The sequence below is a fragment of the Sardina pilchardus genome, chromosome 2 (genome assembly GCF_963854185.1).
Source record: "Sardina pilchardus chromosome 2, fSarPil1.1, whole genome shotgun sequence".
In the NCBI taxonomy this organism is placed as follows: Eukaryota; Metazoa; Chordata; class Actinopteri; order Clupeiformes; family Clupeidae; genus Sardina; species Sardina pilchardus.
Genome location: NC_084995.1, coordinates 22,095,259 through 22,118,555, shown reverse-complemented (window position 1 = coordinate 22,118,555; position 23,297 = coordinate 22,095,259). Strand labels below are relative to the sequence as shown.

At 45.3% G+C, this 23,297-nt stretch overlaps 1 long non-coding RNA gene across 1 annotated transcript; it reads left to right on the top strand.

Annotated features, from left to right (window-relative positions):
* The first annotated feature begins 177 nt into the window (after positions 1-177).
* On the top strand, positions 178-22,967 carry LOC134101504 (uncharacterized). Its single transcript, XR_009941390.1, has 3 exons — positions 178-283; positions 7,986-8,121; positions 22,852-22,967. It is a non-coding gene; the product is annotated as an uncharacterized LOC134101504 (long non-coding RNA).
* Positions 22,968-23,297: the final 330 nt, after the last annotated feature.

The following is a 23,297-nucleotide window of genomic DNA, read 5'->3' as shown; positions in this document are numbered from 1 at the left end:
CCAACTGGTGAGCTACCAATGCATTTACAGCCAATGCGCGTGGCGCTTGCGGGCCATGTGATGCTGGTCCGTCCTCCCTGTCTCTCACCGTCGGCAGAATATACTTTAATCGCTGGAGAGCGAGTAAAACTACTGCGGAGCAAGTGGGATGTCATTAAGTAGACTATCGTAGAGTTTGAAGAATCAGCCGGGGCCGAGGCTGCAGTTGTTATGTCCACTGATGTTACTGGATTGTCCATCTTGTAGCTAACATCAACCCTTACCCCAGCGACGAAATGTGGTCGTAAGTATGTTTTAAATTGGAGCATACATTTTAAAGGGTACACATAACAATGTGATAAAGGTTGTGTGCATGTCGCAGACTGAATAGCCTGCGCGAATTCATGTCGCGGCCGGGTGGCTGCTCGCGTCAACTATCTGCGCAAAACTGACTGAATAAAATAGTTAGTCTAATTTTTAGTGTACACTATTTATTCCAGTCGTTTTTTGTATTATTCCTGTCTCCATCTTCCAGATGCACGATCTTATGGTTCGCGTGATCTCTGCAAATTAATGTTTAATCAAACAATTAAAACTTTCCATGTTTTGACTCACCCTAGAGCAATTTAATTGATGTACGGATTTTTTAACAGTCTATCGTCGCATTTCACTGCAGTGACTGGCTGCCGGTGTTCAGACTGCATGGTAGCGCCGACTCCCATAAATGAAAAAGTGCGGTAAACTCACTGACCTCTCTGACAAGGGCGCGTAACTGTCCACCTGGTCTCCACGGCCCAGTTAACATTGTTACCGCTACAAGGGACTGGAGCACTTGCGGGGGCATGTACTGAAATTACATTTGTACGTTTGAATCCTGTTCAGTTAGTCTTAGATGGAGACGTGCGATTGAAGTTCCGGTGCTATTCAATGAAGCAAGAGTTGTGTTTGGGTGAAAGAGTAAATTCTTGTGACAGTTGTTATTTTGGCTATCTACCGCTAAAACATTACGCTTACGCCTTATTTTAGTCTTGCATCATAAATTAACTAAACCACAATTTCAATAGATACATTTTTATGCTTGTTAAGTTTGTGTAATGGATTAGTAATAATTTAATATCGCATGCAGAAAATTGTTTTAGATTATTGACTGAGAAAATGTTTTTCTAATATGTGTTGTTTATTTGTTCTGCGTGTTATTTAGGCCCTGAGTTAAATTAAATAGTGTAGACTGTGTAGACGACTGACATCTCATCATATGTAGAAAGGATGTCTGGTGTGCCTCGAATCCAGATGTTTCTTATTGTGGTTGGTTAGTGAAATAGCCTACGTTTTGTCATTTTTATGTAGTCTGGTAGTCTACTCTATATAAGGACATGGGAGACATTAGTGCTTTGCGCGATTCTAAAGGGAAAAAAACATCACATAGGCTAACCTACACTTTAAATTATTCCTGTACCGGATAGTGTTCTCCCTCTTTGTCTTTCGCCTCCGCTGGAGGCTACACCTCCCCCAACTATCCGCCGCCCACGGCGAGCAGAGACACCTGAAGACTAGACAGAATGATCCACGGCACCGGGGATGTCTGGAGCATGGCCTATGCCCCCTCCCTTGTTTTCGCCATTCCCCGACCATTCGACAGTCGTAGAGCGATGTAGCACACGCTGTTTTTAAGCTCGTCAATGTTGTCCGCCACACACTAAACTACAAACGCAGACAGCGAAGAAATATTTTTTACTAACATCGTAAAACAGGTGCATTTATGTGTGGGTTCAAATACTGGCTGTAGTATTTCACATCCACCTGCATGAATAGGTCCGCTATTATGAGCCTATATTCTGAATAGGATGGCATGCAATTTTATTACAATTATAGCTTACATGACGCCCTTTCAAGTAATGAACCGTATTATATTTAACCAGACAACTAACATCATTTCAATAATTGGCCATTGACAGCTTCAAATGAAAACATATTAATGGAGGGAGTTAAACATAGATATTGTGAAATTGAAATGTGGAGCACCCTCTCCGAGCTCTGTCCAAAGCTCAACATCACAGATGAGCACCAGGTTTTTAATTTTACATTTGACATTTTTAACTTTTCATTGTAGAGAGTGTAAACTGGTGCGGACTGTCACAATAGTAGGACATATTCTGGTATCACTAGTTTGCTGTTCCTAGTAGAAAAAAGCGGAAAAAAAGGAGTCTGTTTTAATATCTTGTATTTGAGGAGGTCCTACAGTAAACCAGTCTACTTGAATCTTTATCCACTCAACATTAACATTTCCGTGACTTTCGAACTTCTTGTGGTAATATTCTATTTTGCCGTTGTAATTATTCAAATGAGATCTTAATTGGCCTGCTGATTGCTACATCTGTTATGCCTGATGGTGTACATAACCATGATGCTTGTAAAGGAGATGTATGTCAAGAGATTCCATAAAGGGCTTGAGAGTGCAAGGACAGCGACATGGTCTCCCTCACCGATGTCAACCCTGACCTATCTGATAGTTTTACACTATGCTAAAACACTGCCATGGTGTAATGGCTAGAAATGATCATTGGCCATTGACATTCCTGGAGAACAGCTATCAGTGCCCATACTAGTGAGTCACTCCATGTATAGGCAATGTTCCCGCTATACGTTCCGGTTTGGTCCCACTATAATCTGACCGTATGGATCGTCCAAAAAGAGGTGATGGTAAATTGCGTCATATTGACTGGGAGGAATCAATGCAATGTATTGAAGACTGTGAAATACTACTGTGTCGGGAGGAGGGGTGGGGTTGCTATGTAGTCAAAGCTGGACCCCCTATGGTGGAGAAAAATATATGACAATAATGACTGCTGCGAAACTAGGGTGGGGGGGGGGGAATAAAAAACAACGAGATAGACCTGAGGGAAGATGTGGGGAAGGGGTAGGCAGACATCTTTGAATTACACTCAAGCCTACCGCTGCTGGATGGGAAGAAGCAGTCTATTCTTGGCCAGGGAGACGTGACAGCCTCCTAAGGTTTTAGGGATATTGCTTTGTGTAGCTAATGTTGGTGGAAGTGCGTGATTCAGAGTCGAGGAGGGAGAGAAGAAAAGTACAACACTGCTGCAACTATCAGCACGCCAGGAAGTTGAATGCCTTGAGGTTAATGAGGCAATCTGCATAAATTCATTTTGCCATCTGGATATAAAGATGCTTTGTGCCGATGTAATGTCTTAGTTTCCGGAACTTTGCGTGTTTGGGATGGGAGGGGGGGTTGTTGGGGGATGGATCTGTGTGTGAGCTCTGCAAATGCAAAAAGGCTAAAGAATCCCTCTAAATGTCACCAGGCTGTTTACTTATATGGATGGGCTCTGTTTATGTTGTGGAGCGCTCTCGAAATTGTTATCCCTCTCTGTTTCCGCCTAAGGTCCTTTTTTTCATTCGGTTGTGTGTATTAGCCCCAGTAATTACCTGTGTGGTTGAATTTAAGGGTTCCATTAAGGTTTTTGAATCTGATTGGTGTGATTGTTTGGGAACGGGGTTGGACTGCATTCTTGTCATTAGAAGGTTGAGCGAGGTGAACTATATTGATTGAAGGGACCTGCTGGTGATCCTGTTAATCCTCTCAGGACTGTGCTGTTCACATCAGCAGATACTGGACAGGGCCCTTGGGTGATTATCGACGCACAACATCGCTTATCGACAGCCCCTGCAAAATGTTATTTGCCATACAAGTTTAATGAAAAACTGTTTGTATTGTCTGTCTCAATGTTTATCGGTTGTTCTGCAAAATGTTGCTGGAGGGGCTGCCCTTTTCTTTCTGATCTTATTGAGCACTTGTGATACTTTTAAAGGACTGGTTTGGCATTATGGGAGGTGGCACGTGCCTAGCCTTGCTATAATCGGACACGACAGCACACAGGGATTTAAAAAATTGTTAATTGTTAATGTCAATTTGCTCTCTTTTTCAAAATGAAGGGAAAATAAGAAACTTGGGTCTGAATTGTATTTGTTTGAGGTACGCAAAGGAAGTGTTAATAGTGAAGGGTGTCATGCACCGTCACTGTCTTCAATATGAAACCACAGACTGACCAAACTCTCAGGAGAACAGTGTGTTCTTACAGGGAAAGCCCAAGTTCCCCATCACTATGCTTTCGGTTCCAAACAAGTTGCAAAGTGTCACTGTAAGTGTGCCATCGCACTTTCAGTGTTAAGCAAGAGATTACGGGAATCCCAACATGAGGGTAGATGTTGTGGGCTCAATGAGGCGTCCCATCCCTTTTACCCCCTATCTGCGAGGAAATTGAATGGTCTCATTTGTATTAATGGGCTGATTTTATGCCAAGGGAGGGTGTGGGTGGTACAAATGAAAGGGAAAGCTGAGCCCATCTTCTTTTAAGAGTGGAAATTTGCTAGATGTTCAGTTGGAGTTGCACCTGAATTGTCTTCTGAAATGAGTTGAATGATAAGGAATGGCTGCTACAGTATGTTTTTGATCAGCGGTTTTATGGGCAACAGCAAATTTCCCAGAGTTACAATAGCAAAGAATGGGTATAAGCCCCTTGGTGTGTTCGCAACTGTTTGCAATGTTCTACTTTCAAGATATTTATTTATTTTTCAACCGTCAACAACATCCCTGTTCTTTTACTTCTCCACTTTTGGGCTCACCAAAGTAGATAGCATTGCCATTAAGAATTCTAGAGTCAGAATTAAATTCTGTTCTAATTCTAGAGCAGATGTACAGCATAGTGGTATTTAGTTGCTTGGTTTTAGTTGCTGCTCGGTGCCTGGGGCCTTTTGCGCTTGTCCAACTCAAACAGATTTAAACTGAGGGCTTGACCTCTGTCTGTCTGACCCCGTTGCCCCCCCCCCCCCCACACCCAGATCTTCTTGTACACACCCTGAGCCTTGAGGGGCGCCAGGTGTGCTGTAAAGGTGTCTTGTGTGGTTTGTGTACCTTCGCCTGTCTCTCTCTCTCGTTACGTGAGAAAGCATTTGTAATCGCCACGGCTGACCTTTCACTAGTGTCACCAGACTCCCCTCAGTAATTAAACTATCAGGCCTGGTGAGTAGGAGTCTCTCAAAGAGCTGAAAATGTCCTTTGATCTTCTTCCCTTTCCCTCAAAGGGAGCAAAGTTAAACTAAGCCATGGAGTTAAAACATGCAACTCAGCATTTCTGGACTTTTTCTGAAATTGAACCAAATGAGTTTCTTTTTTCAGCTTTGTTCCTCTAATTAATTCCTGGAATATTGAGTGAAACTGAGTGAACTCTTTTGGGTGAGAGTGACTCGACTTCGACCCAGTTGCGAATGGATATTTGCTAGATCTTCTACCTCTGCAGAGGAAATGTCTGAAAACCTCTGAAGGGAAAAAAAAGCTGTGTTATTCAACAAAAGCGAACAATGAACCATTCCCCTGAGTACAAAGTGGGTTTTGTTGGCGTTGTCTGCACGCTACTGTTTGCAGGAGGGTTGTGTGAGGATCATGGCTGTTGAAAACATATAGCACTGTGACAACAGCACGAGCCCGGTTAAGTCAGGCCGCCGCAGAAGATCTCCCCTCCCAGAGTCTCCGCCATTCCCCTCCTAAAGTTCATATGCAAGTAGGAGCACCAGGAAATGGCACACATTCTTTCTGACCGATTCAAAAATAAACTGGAGTCCTCACTTCCTGTTGCTAGAGTGGAGACGAGGAGAAAGGTGGAGAGGAGAGGAGGGGAAGGGAGGGGAGGGGAGGGGTGATGAGAAAAGGGGAGAGAATGGGCTTGATGAGGTGGGTGGAGAGGAGGGGAGAGATGGGGAGACAAAGAGAAAAGAAGAGAGGAGAGGAGGTTGGAGGAGAAAAGAGGAGACAACGAGGTAGAGGAGGCAGAAGGAAAGAGAGACTGAGAGGAGAGATGGTAGCAGTAGAAAGGAGAGGGGTACACTAGGAACAGAGTTGAGTCCGAACGTGACATTTGGCTGGGTTATGTCACTCGCTGTGCTTCCCGCTTTTGTAAAGGAGAGATTAAGGCCTCGGCAGTGGCTGCGTGGAGTGCCAAGTCCATCCCAGTCACACTCCCACATCCTGTGGTCTCGGCGCGCGGCGGCGGCGTCGGGGGGTCAGAGCTGTGCGGGTCTGCTGCTCCTGGTCCTCCGATTCTTAATTCTTCTGCCCTCACAAGACGAGTTGAAGTCAGGACAGCGGAAGAAGACGTGGAAGGGGGCCCTGCTTAAGAGCGTTATGAAATATCTGCTTGAGTAATCCATACTCAGAGAGTGGGCTGGAGGTCCATCCATTAAGTAGCGGTCAAGTTATTATTGATAAGTGATGCTGGCAAAAGACGGGAGAGATTTGTGCTTAGAGCGTTTTTGCTTTTAGACACAAAAAGCCATCTGATGGATGATAAGCTTCTACTATTACAAAGTTGTAAATGATGATAATTGGTCACAATTTTAAATCCGGGAAGAAATAAGTATCCCTTATTTTCTTATTTAGATGTGATGCCAGGCTTAAGGGCAGAATATGATCTGCAGCTTGCTGTTGCTGTGCGCTGACTGATTTGAGCCCCCCCCTTCCTTGCAGCCCAATTGTTTTAGTCCTGGTGCCTGGAGGTCTGTCTATCTTTCCTTCTCATTTGCAGTTGTATATTGTTTTTTTATGTTTAAGCTGGGTTGGTAGTCTCTCTCTCTCTCTCTCCCTTTCTCTCTCTCTCTTTATTGTGTAAGGGAGGTCACTGTAATCAAGCTGAAACCATGTTATGTTCTGGCTGGCGTGTCATTGGCTGCTTGAGTGAGCTTGGGGGAGGAGTTTCAGACTGATGTCACCCCCCCCCCCCCCCCAACACACACACACACACACACACACACACACACACACCCTCCCTGTGTGAAGACCCGCTCTGCTGAGCTGGCATGAAACTTCACCAACGTCAAAAGAGAAGTTAAGGCTGTTAGCCACCCTCATCTCCCCCTCCTTTTCTCCCAGCCCTCCTCCCTCTCTTCCTCTATTTCTCTCTCCCTCTCTCTCTCTCTCTCTCTCTCTCTGCCTATTGAAACCATAGTATCAGACATGGAGGATAGTACTGTGCTGTGCTGTACTCTGTGTGTACGCCTCTGGTATATTCTTGGCTTGAAAGGACGCGGTTCCCCTGCCAGAAAAATAGCTCCATCAGATCTGCATGTAATTATGTCGGAGCAAGAGTAACAATTTAAGATGTGTCTGAGAAAGAGACCATGTGTGGTGTGTTATTTTAAATCCTCTTGGTTTTGGGTAAGGGGGTGCAGGGGCTGGAGGTTTTCCTGTCCACATGGTTTTGATATTCCTTAATTTATTGATTGTTTAAGCTTTATCCTTGCGGGATATTTCTGGTGCTGAGATGTATGCCATGTTTGTACTGGAATGGCCTCGTTGGAAGGGTAATGAGATAATGTTTTCTTTGCATCTATTTCTGCAAAATCCTTACAGATATCATTTCACCCCCCTATTTCATTTTTTTTCTTGTTTCGGCCTGGTTAACTCGGTGAGTGATTGAGCGTGGTGGTGAGTGCTCTGGCATAGTGGAGTATACGGCCGAGCATAGCAAGGAGAGGCGTAGCTGTGGTTTGACCATCTTTATGACCCGGCCTCTGCTTTGGAGCCGAGTGGAGAAGTGCACATGGAGCGTAGAGAAGGGAGTGGGGGGGGGGGGGGGGTCGGTCGTCTGATTTATTTAATGGCCTCTTATCATTTTCATGGACTTGTGATTTTTCTGTCATTTCGGGCACAGCAGTGGATGAATTGAAAAGAGAAAAGGGCCTGAAGTGTGTCATTTTAGGCCACGGCGCAGAAAGAACTAATGTGGCAATGACAGATCGTAGACCAGTCCTTAAAGGACAGTGTGTATGTGCGTGTGTGTGTGTGTGTGTGTGTGTGTGTGTGTGTGTGTGTGTGTGTGTGTGTGTGTGTATGCATGCATGTATGTGTTAAATGACTCATCAGTCATCTTTTGTAGCTCACTCGTTCCTATCTCTCTTTCTCTATCTCTCTCTCTCTCTCTGCTTCTCTGCAGGTACTTGGTGTGGCATTGATGGAGAAGCTGACAGAGAAAGGTGAAGCTTCAAGGCTGTCGGTTGCAGTCATCCGCAAGCGTCAGAAACTCCCTAACACTTCAGGGGGGTGAAAAGTGGTCTAGAGCAAGAGTGTCGGTGAGTCATAGACAACCCCGTCTTTCTTCCTCTCCTCTCCTCTCTCTCTCTCTGTCTGAGTCTCTGTGCACCTGCGCGCAACTGAAGCGCTCATAAACACGCCGTTGGGGACTTTAGTCGCTGTTTACATATCGCTGACACTTTGAAGGCTTCAGTGGTCTCTCACAGACTCTTTCCCTCTTCACTTAATGTGCTCTTTATGTGGAGATTGAAGACTGACAGACTACTATGAGACAGCAAAAGAAGGGGCAGAGAGACAGACTACTGTTAGTTAGCATAATGAGAGGATAATGGACTACTATTAATTAGCACTTAGGGAGGCGAGAGATGGGCTAGCCTACTGTTAGCGTGGATCAGGGAGAGCGATAGACCAGTGTTAGTTAGTCTGTAGAGGAAGGCGAGACATAAATGATAGTTAGCTGGCATGGAGAGAATCAAGGGATGGCCTACAGTTAGTTAGCAGAGAGAGGATAGTGATTGGCGACTGTTAGCTAGCGTGGAAAGAGAAGAGAGATTGACTACTGTTAGTTAGCAAAGTAGGAAGGGAGAGATGGACAGGTGTGCTGACTTGGTGCAGCAATTTTCTCCCCCCACCCCTGACTCAGGAAATCAAGTCCTCCATCCAGACATAATTCACTTTGACGGGTGGGACTCACAGTAGCTCTAATAAAACTGAATATCCATTGGCCACATTGCTGTGAGATGGAATCCTTTTCAGTGAGTACAATAGGGTTCATTTCTTGTGCTTGGCTGAAATGAAGCAGGTTCCATTTTTTTTTGGTAATGTGAGCTAAATGGTTTTGTGGTGTATTGGTCCATTTTCCCTTAAGCCTTTATTTTATTTCTGAAATTGAGAGACTAAAGTGTGTGTGTGTGTGTGTGTGTATGTATATGTGTGTGTGTTTGTGTGTGTGTGAGTGTTTGTGTGTTTTTAAACCTCCATTCTCATTCCCTTCCATTCTTGAAATGCTCCACCCTCTTTCTCATCTTCTGTGCTCTCCTCCATCTCTTCCGTTTCCTCTCGTATCCCTCCATTTCCCTCCTCTATAGCTCATCTTTTTTGTTCCAGATTCAGTAAGCGCTTAATGGGGGGCTTTTATTTTGCAAGCTGTAGCCTCTTCAGCTACAGGAGCTTCCTGCTCTGGGGCTTCAGAGTCGCTTCTTATGCCCACTCCTGTCCTCTTCGTCACACTTGCTCCTCTCTCTCTCTCTCTTGATTTTTCTCTGTTCTCTCCTCTGCTATTTTCCTCACTTCTCTCTCTTTCTCTTCTCTCTCTCTCTCTCCTCTCCTCTCCTCTCCCCTCCCTTCTGCTTGGAACAGTATTGTGCTCTCTCTCTTCTCTATCTCCTTCTGTCCTCTCCTCTGCTCTCCACTCCATCTCCTCTTCTCCCTCTCTTTCTCCTGCTCACGCTGGAGAGATGAACGCCTATTTGTGAAGCACCTCCGCAAGACTGCCCTACAAAGCACTACACAAGAACAGCCATTCATTTGTTTGTTCATTCCTTCCTCCACTCCTTCATTCATCCATTCATCCATTCATTCATTCATCTCTTCTCCTCTCCTCCCTACTTATACTGCTTGTTGGCTCCTGTCATGCCAGCAGTAACTCTGGGGGCTTTGAATGTCCCTGCATGTCGGGTGATTCCCGGACAAAAGGGAACCTGCACAGGGGAGGAGCAGCATGAAAGGGGTCAGTCTTGTACAGCCACTCGCTCCCACAATGGGGCTACCCTCTTCACAGGACGCGCTGAACAAATAGCCCAACAGCCGCGCTCTGTCTTTCTCGTTTTACTGACTCTTTTTACCCTCTTTTTTACTCTGTGTGTGTGTGTGTGTGAGAGAGAGAGAGAGAAAGTGAGAGAGAGACTGTGATTGTGTGTGTTGTGTGTGTGTGTGTGTATATATATATACACATATAAACTGCTCACAAAAAGTAAGGAAACTTGACTTTGGCCCATTATATCTCCCCTTTAGTAATACCAACCAGTAAAGTGTTTCATATCATTTTTAACGTTGATTTGTCACCTTTACAATGAGGTATAGCTTGTAAGCATAGGGCAATCATGGAATGAGCAACACAAGCAAACGTGTAAGTAGTGCCAACGAAAAATGTGCCAAAATGGCCCGTTATGCTGTTGGAATTCACCTTTGTTACTTCAAGCACTGACGATTGCACTCTCCCACAGAAATGAGGAAAACAAAACATGTTAGGCATACATTTGTTCATTTTATACTCAGTGTCAGGGTCCTCAGTAGCATGTAGAGGATCCATATGCAGCCACAACAGCTTGGCACCTTCTTCTCATGCTGGTCACCAACCTGGCTACATTCTGCTGTGGGATGCCATTCCATTCCTCGATAAGGATCTGTTGTAAGTCAGCCAACCTGGTTTTGTTGGTGACTCTGGCACGTACAGCACGCCCAAGCTGATCCCACAAGTGTTCACGGCAGGCCATTCGATCCTCTCCACTCCCAAATTCTGGAGGTACTCTCTGATGATCCCAGCTGTATGGGGGCGAGCGTTGTCATCCTGGAGGATGGCAATTGGTCCCATATTCTGGAGATATGGAATTGCCACTGGCTCCAGAATCTCATCCCGGTATCTAACTGCATGATGATAGCCTTCAATGATAACAAGGTCTGTCTTTCCAGTTAGGGAGATGTCACCCCACAGCAGAATGTAGCCAGGTTGGTGACCTGCATGAGAAGAAGGTGCCAAGCTGTTGTGGCTGCATATGGATCCTCTACACGCTACTGAGGACCCTGACACTGAGAATAAAATGAACAAATGTATGCCTAACATGTTTTGTTTTCCTCATTTCTGTGGGAGAGTGCAATCATCAATGCTTGAAGTAACAAAGGTGAATTCCAACAGCATAACAGGTCATTTTGGCACATTTTTCGTTGGCACTACTTACACGTTTGCTTGTGTTGCTCATTCCATGATTGCCCTATGCTTACAAGCTATACCTCATTGTAAAGGTGACAAATCAACGATAAAAATGATATGAAACACTTTACTGGTTGGTATTACTAAAGGGGAGATATAATGGGCCAAAGTCAAGTTTCCTTACTTTTTGTGAGCGGTTTATATAGAGAGAGAGAATACAGCACAATGTGAAGAGTGTGAAGTTTATGAGGTACTATGAGGCATATACACACATACATATATATGTTTGTGTGTGTGTGTGTGTATGTACATATATATGGCTCATGGTACCTCAAGGTAAGTGCACTCATGCTGTTTTGCCTTCATAACAGTTATTTTGTTTCCACTAACACAAACACACACACACACACACACTCCACAGTCTTTTAAATTGAAGGAAGTAGTAGACTCTGGGCCCTTGTAAACCAGTCAGCTGATCCTCAGTGGCTGGAGTCGGGCCGCCGGCCGTGCCCAGTACCAGCAGGGGAGTTTCCTCCTGGACCAGCCCGACGGTAGGAGCCCTGGCCAGGGGCTGAGCAGGTGTCTGGCCCGGCCTCACCCCCACACCTGCCCGTGGCTGGACGCTTCCTGGCTGAGCTGGATGGCTGATCCAACTTATTAAAAAAAAGGATAATCTGGCTTTTTACCTTTTTGCTTTTTTTTACTGGACCTCTCAGGCCTCCACTCTTCAAAGTGCTGGGTGGAGTGCTTTAAAGACAGTTCTGTGGATGCATTTGTTTCCCCTTCTCGTTTTGCTTTTCTCTCCTCATATTCCCCAGACCCTCAAAGTGCCAGACGCTCTTTGTACAGCTGCACATTTATAGGACTACAGGGTGTAATTCAAGCAACCGTTCTGATGAAGGGAAAGTTAGGCACAGAGGTGAAGTACAAGATGAAGGAAGAGGAGAAAGAAATAAAGAAAAAAAACACACACACACACAAAAAACATAATACTTAAAAAACAGGCGTTTCCCCCCCTCCACCCCCTCCTCAGTTCAAAGCGCCGAGGTTCTGTTCCCAGACGGGCTCTCAGACGGTCCTTGGGTTCAGTCCTGCTCCGCTCAGCCTCGGCGCTCCCACTTGCTAGCCTTAGGGCTGGATAAACAGCAGGAATCCTGTTTTTATGGTCAGCACTAGAAACAACCTGCTCTTAAGGGGGTGGGCGGAGCAGGGCTGTGTGGCGAGAGGAGGCCTCTGGGGCGGGGGGTGCCTCTCTTCCTGCCCCCTTTGCTTTTATGATGTCATAAAGGCCTCCACTTCCTTGCCTGGCCTGAGGTGGGCTTTGAATGGCAGTACCTGTGCAGTAATTGTCGGTGCGTTGGGATTGTTCTCTCCCGTTTCACTTGACAGTGCTATTCCCCGGCGCTGAAGAGCCTCTGGTCGCCGGTGAAAAGGGAGAGGGATCTTGACGCTGCCCTTCACTGCACAGTGTGAAGAGGAGTGTGAGTCTCTGTCTCTATCTCTGTCTCTATCTCTCTCTATCTCTCTCTCTCTCTCTCTCTCTCTCTCTCTCTGTCTCTTTTCACCACTTGTTCATCTCAAGCAGAGGCGGACAGAGGTGGTCACTCTTTTGGTTTCAGTCATAAATTGGGCTTCACACCACTAAGAGTTGGGCAGCAAAGTCCGCTTCTTTTTTTGTATTTGTGTGAAAGGGGACAACACAGGTGGGGTGGATTTACAGAGTGTATGGCCAATGTAAGGAGTCACCTCTGAATACACCACTATTCCCCCTTACATACACACACACACACATACCCCCATCTTGTATATCTCCTTAGGGAACCTGGAACAATGCACAGTTGCACACACACTAATGTGTCACAACATTCCATAGAGTTAAGGGGTTTTAAAGGACAACCTTGCTACCTGTAATCCAAAGTAGGTCAATAGCTTCAACTTTCTTTCTTTCTTTCTTTCTTTCTTTCTTTCTTTCTGTCTTTCTTTCCTTCTCTTTATTTTTGTCTCTCTCTCTCTCTCCACTGCTTAACTTTGTGAGTCGCCTCTGTTCTCTAAGCCTTCATTGGGAGGACTTTGTCAAGTCTTTCATTATTTCACCTTTTTCTTTCGCATTTCGCATCACCCAGGCATTGTAGCTGCTGAACGGTGACACTTCGAGGCTGTGTGCGTATCTGCGTATATGTGTGTGTGTGTGTGTGTGTGTGTGTGTGTGTGCGAGCTGATTCGAGAGGGATGAGTAAAGCTTCTTTTTACACCTCTGTGTAGATGAAAGAGGTCTAAAATAGCAGCGAAAGCCCCCGAGGCGATGGTGGTGGTGGAGGAGGAGGCCCCGGAGTTTTACACGGTTGGAGTGGTGGAGGGTGAATGGGTGGAGAGATGATTGCATATTTTAGCAGGGTATTGGATTGTATGCTTTATGGAAGTGCACTGGGTTAATCCCAAGTCAAGAGAGAAGAGGATTGGAGAAAGCTGTTGCCCCAATATCTCTCTTTCTCTCTTTTATTCTCTCTCTCTCTCGCTTTCTCTGTGTCTCACATTTGAGCCTCTCCCTGAAGACTTCCCACAGTGTTGGACTGTAGGGCAGCATGAGGGTTTCAGAATGCTGATTCAATTAGCCTCATAATAGACCCTGCCGGATAAATAGATAAATAGATTTCAGATGCACCCGGTGCCTGGAATTGCAGATCCTAAATATTGCAAACACTGAATGCTGAATGAGAACGAGAGAGAGAGAGAGAGGGAAAGAGACAGACAAAAGAAACCTCAAACTTCAACTCAGTCAGTAATCCATGGTCGTCCTGTGTTGTGTTCTCGCCTGGCAGGGTCTAGGTGAGCGCTTGTGGATGCGTTCATGCGACACGGCTGAGTTTATTAGGGGGTGATTGAGTTAAGCCCTCTCCCCGCTGTTTGGTCACCAACAGCCACTATCAGATTAGGCCTGTTAGCGACTTCACCTCTCATAAGTTCACTGGGCCTAACGTGACATATGGCATGACAGGAGTATGCATGCAATGTTTTCAGTGCTCTTATAACTCCCGATGACATGCAAGGTCACGGCCTTTGAGTGACTAAAGTTTTAATTAGATTTTAAATCAAAATTGAATCGTAATGTTTATTCATTGCTGATCAGACAAGAGGCACTCCATGAATGAAGATATCATGGCAGGACCCCACTCAGACTGCTTGTAATTGGTCCGTGTTTGATATATAACTGCTCAAATGTACGATATCAGCATTCCATTTGTTCCAAGTGAAAGAATTGCAGTCAGCAACTTTACATTTGACATTATATTTTACTGTGTTATCAAGTGAGGAAATATGCATGAGCAAATGGGGCATATTGCATATTGTGATCATTCTGATATATCGTAAGAACTTTTCATATCACAAAGTACACCATGTGCCTTTTTTGCAGTGTTGTGACCATTTCTTTTATTTTTAATTGAGCACAACTATTTATATCAAATCTTATATATTGCCATTTCTCCTTATCCAGATCAGGGTTTTTTTTTAGTCTAGTCCTACTCTTGTTCAGCTTGGACGCAGAGTGACAGTACTTGTTTTAGCCTGGCAATGGTTCATGCTGAACACACTGGACAAATATGGTTATGGAACAGATCATGAATAAACAAAATCAAAATGAACAAAATCAAAAATGCTACCTGGTGTCTTCAAACTCACTTACAGTAGTGGTAGTTGAGATGAGACGATATATCACTCGTCTCTAGGGATGTCCTTTACCAATTCAATTCATTCATTTTTTGTGTTCAATTGTTCAGTTCTCAAAATTGTAGTCCCAGAAAATGTGTCAGCGTTTCAGAGAAGTTCCCATTTTCTAAGCCAAACAAAAATTTATTATTTTCTGTTGGTGGTAAATGTGCTGTACTGAGTAAATGGGTTGCTCGGTTAATTTCTGGTTTACCTGCTTTGGTTACTAGTGCTCAAAGCACTTTGAGAAGAATATAATTCTCCCGCTGTTCCCAGAGCCCTCTGTGAACGTGCAGAGCAGCCAGCTGGTTATCTGGCCATCAAAGTGATTTAGAGAAAAGCCAGTTAGACTGACTTCATGCGAAAGGACCACGGAGGTCCCCAACCCCAACGGTCTCAGGAAATGGAGTGCCTCACTGGTAACAGAAACTGAAACTGCACTGAACCAGACGAAGGCAGAAGGAGAGAGAAACACACAGTTACAGATAAAATGCCCAGAAAGATCGACAGGAGGAAATGATACACACGCACACACACACACACACGCACACACGCACACACTATCACTTTCAACCTCAGCCAACTTGAGTGACCAAAAGTGAACTTCCAGACCCTTAGAGAAGTGCTTTGCAGAACCCATGCCGTTGTTTCACACATTTAATGGAAGGAAGTAACCAGCTGGAGTTAAGCTTTCGCCCACGTGTCCTCAAATCCTGAAGCGCGCGCTTGCCCTTGCTGAATGATCTCCATCAAAGATGGACTCTGACTCCGACTCTGAGCGTCTGTCTCCTCTCTGGGCCGGCTGTATCTGAGGCACTGCTTTTTATGAAGCTGGACACTATCATCATCATCAGCAGCCACAGCAGCAGCAACAGCAGCAGCAGGAGCCCTTGGTCAGATATTGCTCTTATCGCAGAGGACTCTGTGTCTGTCCGTCAACTTGCTTGTCTGCTGGTCAGTCTGACTGTCTAGTGGCTGTGGCAGTATGCATCTGTGCTTGGCCAGAGTGCGTGTGTGGATAAGAAGGACCCGCCCTGGACTCTGGCTCTCTCTCCCATCGGTCACCTGGAGAGAAAGTGCCCGCTGAGGAAGAGAGGGAGAGAGAGAGAGAGAGAGAGAGAGAAAGAGAGAGATGGCGATTACTGCTGAGTCATAGTTTATAGCAGAATTTTTTTTGTACTTCTACTTCTGTAGGAGCTTGCGTTGCACTGTTGCCACAGTTATAATTAGGTATGCCTGCAGTAATATGATGGGAAAGTGTATATATACATATACAATGTGTACACTATACATACATTAATTAGAGGAGGGCTCTCTATCTTTTGTGGTATTTTGCCACGAGCTTGACCACATCAGTCAGGACTCCAGAACAGAATAGTGTAGTGAACCATCACTTTTGTGTCCATGGCCTGGCCTCCTCCTTCTCCTCCTCCTCCTCTTCCTCACTCTCTTCCTCCTCCTCCTCCTCTTCACTCTCCTCTCTTTCGTCTTCATGCACCACTGATTAGATGACCCTTCCCCAAATGACAACAGCATATAATTTGGCTGGATGAATGGCCGTGCTTGCGAGAGCTGTTAAAGTGAGCGGTATTTCTGGGTCGCTTGGTCGCTTTCTCTCCCTCCTTCTCCTTCTCTCTCTCTTTCTCTCCCTCTCTTCTTCTCCTCTTTTTTGAGCAGCAGAGTGCTCTCTTTCCCTGAGGTGTGCCACAGTTCCTGGAATCCCCGCACACACACACACGTACACACACACACACACACACACGCACACACACTCTCTCTCACACACACACACACACACACACAACCCACACAAGATGGTGACCGCTGAGGCATTTTGAAGTGATGCCCTCAAAAACAGGCCCCAGAGAGCCTGAAAGCTATTAGAGAAGTATATTTGACACACACACGCACACACACACACATACACATGCTTAGGCCCATCCATTAACAGACCACCCAGGCTGCAGGCATGCGATCGCAACCCTGAAGAATGAACAGCGGTAGCCCTCATGAGAGCACAGGAAAGGGACACCGCCACCCTTCTTTTGGGGCTGGGAACCACGGCAGACGTCGTTACATCACTCTCTGACAGCCTCACAGGATATACGGTCACCCCAGAGAGATTTTTTCACCCTCAGACTCACCAAAAATTAGCCATTTAAAATGAAACCTACTACATTACTGGCGACTGGAGAAGACAGCGTGGTCTCTCTAGTTCTCAGAAATGCCCTGTGTGAAAGTACTTAGGCTGTTATAGAACCGGTTTGTTGTTCAGCGTTTTTATAGATCTCCTCAGATAGTCCTGAGTGTGCTTATGCTATTATAAGTCTTCACATATGTGTTTGATGATGTGTTCTTTCACAGTAATAATTCTAAACCTGCCGCTACTTTTGTTGTTCAAAGTACGATGAAGTGAAATGGGACACTGATGGAAATAGAAATGGATTCATTAAAGGGAAGTTGATGTGTTGAGTATAGGTAAGAGGATGAAGGGGGTAGCCATCAGTCTTTAGTTTATAGCTTCTGTTTGGTTGGGCGGAGGCTGTACTTGCGTGCGTGTGTGTTTGTGTGTGTGTGTGTGTGTGTATGTGTGTGTGTGTGTGTGTGTTTTTTTTAGAGGGGGTGTGGGTGGGCTCTGCTGTGTATCCGCTGGGTCTCACGTTGCCGAGCTTTATTAGAGTTGAGAGAGCGTCAGCTCGAATCTGTCTGCGTTCTCTCCCCGCAGGCCAGACACAAGACAGAATACCACGGAATGTTCCTCCCTGTTTCCCATGGTTACGCACTCTACCTCAGATAACTCTCCCTTACCTACCCCCCCCCCCCCTCCCCCCCAAAAATCAAGCATTCACACACACACACACACAAAAACACACACGCAGAAAGATGGTCCTGTGTAGGTGAATGGACTGCTACATCATGCTCTTACCACATGGCAAGATATGGCACAGCAGTACATCAGGTACACTGTGTAACGTTCAGTGCATTCACACTTTGTCCCCAACACACACCACCCAACGCAAGCACACCACTTGCTCACTCACACTTTCGCACGTTAACATACACGCAATACACACACTGACGGACATAAACAAGACACACACGCACACACACATACACACACGCGCACAGTCACTCATGGCCAGAGTGAAAAGTGGGGCCAGCCAGGTTATTCATTATTCTCTGTGATGCATTATGTGTCAGTGGAGCCCTGCTTTAAGTAATGAGTATCACTGCTCAGGGAGGCTTTGCAGTCTCCAGCTCCTTTTTTATTGGGTTCAAAGTCATCCCCTAAACAAAATAATATATTGCGCCACAGTACGCACAGTGAAAGTTCATCCTTCAGTGGCTATGGATTTTTCTCCCTCTCAGGCTCTGAATGTAGCTTGAGATTAAGAAATCCCATACAGCCCTGCCACCACATGCACACACACACACACACACACACACACACACACACATTCAGACCCTCTCTCTCTCTCTCTCTCTCTCTCTCACACACACACACACACACACACACATTCAGACCCTCTCTCTCTCTCACACACACACACACACACACACACACGCACACACACACACACACACATTCAGACCCTCTCTCTCACACACACACACACACACACACACACACGCACACACAAATGCACTCTCTAGCATTAACGATGGCCTGGGCCAGTATTGTCCTGATGATGCTCTGAGGCATAGTCAGGGAGAGCTAATTTGAAAAGACAAGTGTGACCATTAGCCCAGCGTTTAGCTTCAGTAAAGCATTAACAAGGGAAGCCTGAGCCCTCTGGAAACACTGATTAGAAGGACCTCGGCTGACGAATTAATATATGAATGATACATGTGACACAAGTAGGCCATTGTATGTAATTACAATTCTGTGACTGTGTGCATATATGACTGTGTGGGTGTACTTTTTTGTGAGTGTGAGTGTGCGAGCATTCGTGTGTGCGTGTGTGTGTGTGTGTGTGTGTGTGTGTGTGTGTGAGAGAGACTGTTTGTGTGAACCTGCAACTGTATGCATGTTTGTGGGAAATTGTGTGGGTGAGTCCATGTGTGTTATGTGAGCTGGTGTGTATGAGGTGTGTGTGTGTGCGTGTGTGTGTGTGTGTGTTGTGTGATTTGCGTCCCCCCATTGAGCGTGCTGGCCCTCTGGGCTGTGCCCCTTGTGTAATGTCAAGACTCTCCAGCCCTCAGCGTGGCCTTCCATTCAGTGCTGATCGCTATGATCTGCCCCTCAACACAATGGCAATATTGAGCCCTTTGGGGTGGGGGGGTGGGGGGGGCCTGCTCCCCCCGGGAGTCCATAGCCGCGCAGGGCTGGGATTAAGGAATGCCTCCCCAGCACTCCCGTTGCCATGGAGAAAACCCTCTCTCTGTCTTCCCTTCCCTCTCTCTGTCCCTCTCTCTCTCTCTCTCTCTCTCTCTCTCTCTCTCTGTCTCTCTCCCTTCACTCTTTCTCTTTATCTATCTCTCACTATGGACAAACACCCTTTCTGTCTCTCTCTCTCTCACTCTCTCTCTCTGCGTCTCCATTATCGTTCCTTGCCCCTTTCCTTCTCTTTACCACTCTCTCTCGCTTTCTCTCCCTCCTCCTCTTCTCAACCCAAGCCCATTCGTCTACTTCTCATCTCAGGCCTTGTTGGGGGAGGGGGGTGGGGGGTTCACGACACACCATCCATGCCAAAGGGGTGAGATTAATTTGGATTTACAATTATAATGTCCAATTACGTGCCTCTGATCTGCCCCCCCCCCCCAACAGCCCTACTCTAACAGGGTTATTTGCGCCTCTTGATACACAAACTGTAGGGGGGCCACAGTGGTTTCAGTGATACAGTTATTCTCTGTCCTCAAAGTGGCAGGTGATATGACCAGCTATTCATTACGGCCTCAGACAGGCTCATACAGAAACGTTTAATGAAGCCATGGACAGGTTTTGGGGTACCATCATTAAAATGGAGCCAAAATGTGAGTGTGTGTAATGGTCAAGAGTGGGCTGTTAAAATATATGTTTAGCATGTTAGCATGGTGGTTTACATTAAATTGTAAAATTAAATTGTAAAAGCTTGTCAAACTAAAAAAATATATAGTAATAAACATATATAAAAGGGCCACTGGCAGAACTGACTATGCAAAATGACACCCGCAGACAGTATTGTGAGATTATTGCACATTTGCTCTGCAGCCTATAGGTGTGAGACAGGATACCGACGGAGCAGACGACTGTCAACTGTTCCTCATAAACAGATTGTAAAAGCCTATGAAGGCTAATCTGATGCAGACAGCCATTTTGGAATTTGAAAAAAAAATGAAGGTAGCTTCTGTGAGTAGCCCTGTATTACCTAAGTGGTGATTTATTTTATATCAGGGCAAAGCAAAACTGCTCATAATTTAGTTCACACACAGCCTGGTAAAGTGTTTTTGAAAAAGTGAACTCTGCACTAATGCTAACCAGTGCTAAAATAAAGTGTAATATCTATTTGACATATTACATGTATAGGCCTACTATAAAATGCTGTAAAAGCTGTAGTGTTTTTTGAGTAGATAATAGTCCTGGGCTATAGAATGGCCTATTCAGGGCACAGCTGCAGGGAATTCTGGGATATGTCCTCGGTAGGCTTGTCCTGCTAGCATGACATCATCCTTCGTTCATCTCGCTGTCAGCCAGCCCGTCAGAGGCCATTCATGAGGAGCAATGACCTGCAAAGCACAATGGTGTGTGTGAGTGTGTGTGTCTATGTGTTTGTGTGTGTGTGAGAGAGAGAGTGTGTGTGTGTGTGTGTGTGTGTAAGAGGACACAAAGGGAGACCAAACAATATAAGTAACCTCTGCATGCAGGATGCAGATTATGCGTCATCATAGTTTGTGTGCTGATATTTAAGTTACTTTTAATGCCTCTGGTTGTTTTGTGCTCCTCTCTCTCTCTCTCTCTGTGTGTGTGTGTGTGTGTGTGTGTGTGTGTGTGTGTGAGTGAATGTGTGTGTATGTGTTTGAAGAAAGGATAGAGGTTTGTGAGTATCTGTGTGTGTGTGTGTGTGTGTGTGTATGTATCTCTGTGTGTGTGTGTGTGTGTGTGTGTGTGTGTGTGTGAGAGAGAGAGAAACAGTAAGAATTGTGTGTGTTGTGTTTGATTCATCTCTCCTCATCCTTTTTGGTAGCTGCGCTGATCTGAGCACAGTGTGAGACAGTGAAGACAGATGTCTGGCTTTGAGCGCCCGTGTGTACATCATATAGAGAGCTGCTGGAATTTGGTGGCGCATCAATTAATTCACTGGCGAGACCCGTCAGCACATTGCTGCCGCTCTCCGTCATTGTCTCTCTTTTCAATGGAACTGTCTCTGTCCTTCCCTCTTTCTTTCAGTCCCCCCCCCCTCTCTCTCTCTCTCTCTCTCTCTCTCTCTCACTTCATCTCTGTGGATATCTCTTTCCCCCTTTCTCCTTTATAGACAAGACAGAAAGAGTTTGAGTTTGAGTAAGCAGTATGAAAAAGTGTATATAGTAAAATGTTACCATGCATTTTTAAATATATTTTACAATTTTGTGTTTGCACATTGTTTATATTTTAATACCTCATTATACATTTATTGCATGTTATAATGTATTCCCAGGCAGAATAGCAGTGTGTACTAAGACACGAATGTGTTCACCAGTTATGGTAACGTGTGAGCCATATTAATAACCCTTAAATGAGCAAATTTGTGGAGAGAGTATAATATATCCTGCAGTGGGATTTGAATAGGCTGGAGTATGGAGGAAGTGTTGTGTTATGTGTTTATTTTTTAACTTTAATAAATCAGGCTAGCTGGTAAATAAGCTGATGGAGCACGCTAGGAACCGGCGAAGCTGAGAGGGATATGGCGATACTAGGTGTGTTCATTCTGAGAGAGAGCACTTTTGTCTCCAGTGGGAGTGCTCCACAGATGAGCTGGTGAATAAATGAGTGGATGTTGTCTGCATCTCCCTCTGTCTCTCTGTGTGGCCACTGGCCAGTATGCTGTTAATGTTGTTGTGTTAAATCTAGCGTAGATCGCTATTTCCCAGATTTGTATTTGTCTAATTCTATACCCGCCGTTACCTTCTCTCTTGTTTGCTCTCAATCTCTTTCACTCCCTTGCTCCCTCCCTTTATTTTCTGTTCTCTCTATCCGTCTCTCTCTCTCTCTCTCCACGTATCTCCCCCTCTCTCCCTCTTGCTCTTACTGCCCTGCCTGATGCATGAGTGGAGATGAGAGGACAGGGCCAAGAGTCTCCTCCACTGAAGAGGCCACACTTAGAGCACACACACATTCTCTCTCTCTCTCTCACACACACACACACACACACACACACACACACACACACACACACACACAGGGGGTGAATAGCAGATCCAAACATTGATAGATGTATGTTGCAGGTTTAGACAGGTCTGATCAAACGCAGAACAATTTGTGTTATTCATCCTTTCTGCGCTAGTGATTGTGGGCAGACATGGTATTGTTGTCTCCAAATGGATATACTACCTATTATGGCAGACATGGAGCAGTACTGTGCTAGTCTGTATGCATTTGGCTTGTCCATATTCTACACAGTTTCAACCCATGTAAAAAAGGCTTTTTCATATGCCCAAAAACTCCCAAACACAAGAACGATTAGCTTGCAATGAAAACTCAGGTTTCTGATACTGTTAATAAGTGGCTGATTTTTCATATGCAATCAATCGAAACATCCAAACATCGCAGTGTTCAAAAATAGTCACATTCTTACTATTTATATCTATGATGGTGATGTCTGGGGTATTTGGAATGCTACAGAGAGATATATTAATAGTGTCTTCGGCAATGAATCAGTCAGTCCATTCGTACAGCAAGGTGTTTGTATATTTTTTTCTTACCTCATGCACATTTTAAAGCTTTGTGACACTACAGTAGGTCCACCCCCCCCCCCCCCCCCCCCACACACACACACACACACAAACCCATGCACAGGATCACACATGGAAAGAAATTAACACCCTTGACACAGAAATGTGTGAAAAATGTCTTCACTGAAAGGGAATGCTGCATTTTAGAATAGGCGCTCCCCAATGACATGTAGTATGGTATGGAAGAAACACTAACCCTTTTGTGCTGCCTACTGTGTGTTCTCAGGTGGTCCAGAGTAAAGGATGGAGATGAAGTGAAGCTTAAGGACGCCATGGGAGGACAAGGCCTGCACCTTCACCTGAGCCTGGTTTCAGTTATGCCTGGTAAAGACATCCTGGGCCAGGGCTGTTGTACACTTAATGGCTGGGTATCCCAGATTCGTTAAGAAGCTCTTAAGTGCTAAGAACTTCTTAGGAGCACTCTAAGAACGTTCTAAGAACGCTCCTAAGAAGTTCTTAGCACTTAAGAGCTTCTTAAGAAACCTGGGAAACCCGGCCAATGTGTGTGTGTGTGTGTGTGTGTTGTTAACAGAAGAAAACACACTCCAGAGGTTGGCTGTCGGATGATTGTACGGTAGGTGGTCTAGGTCAGTGGCAGTGTAGAAGCAGAGTAGCATTAGTAAAAGTGTATGGGTAAGCTAAGCACAGTACAGCAAAACACTTCTTAGGAAT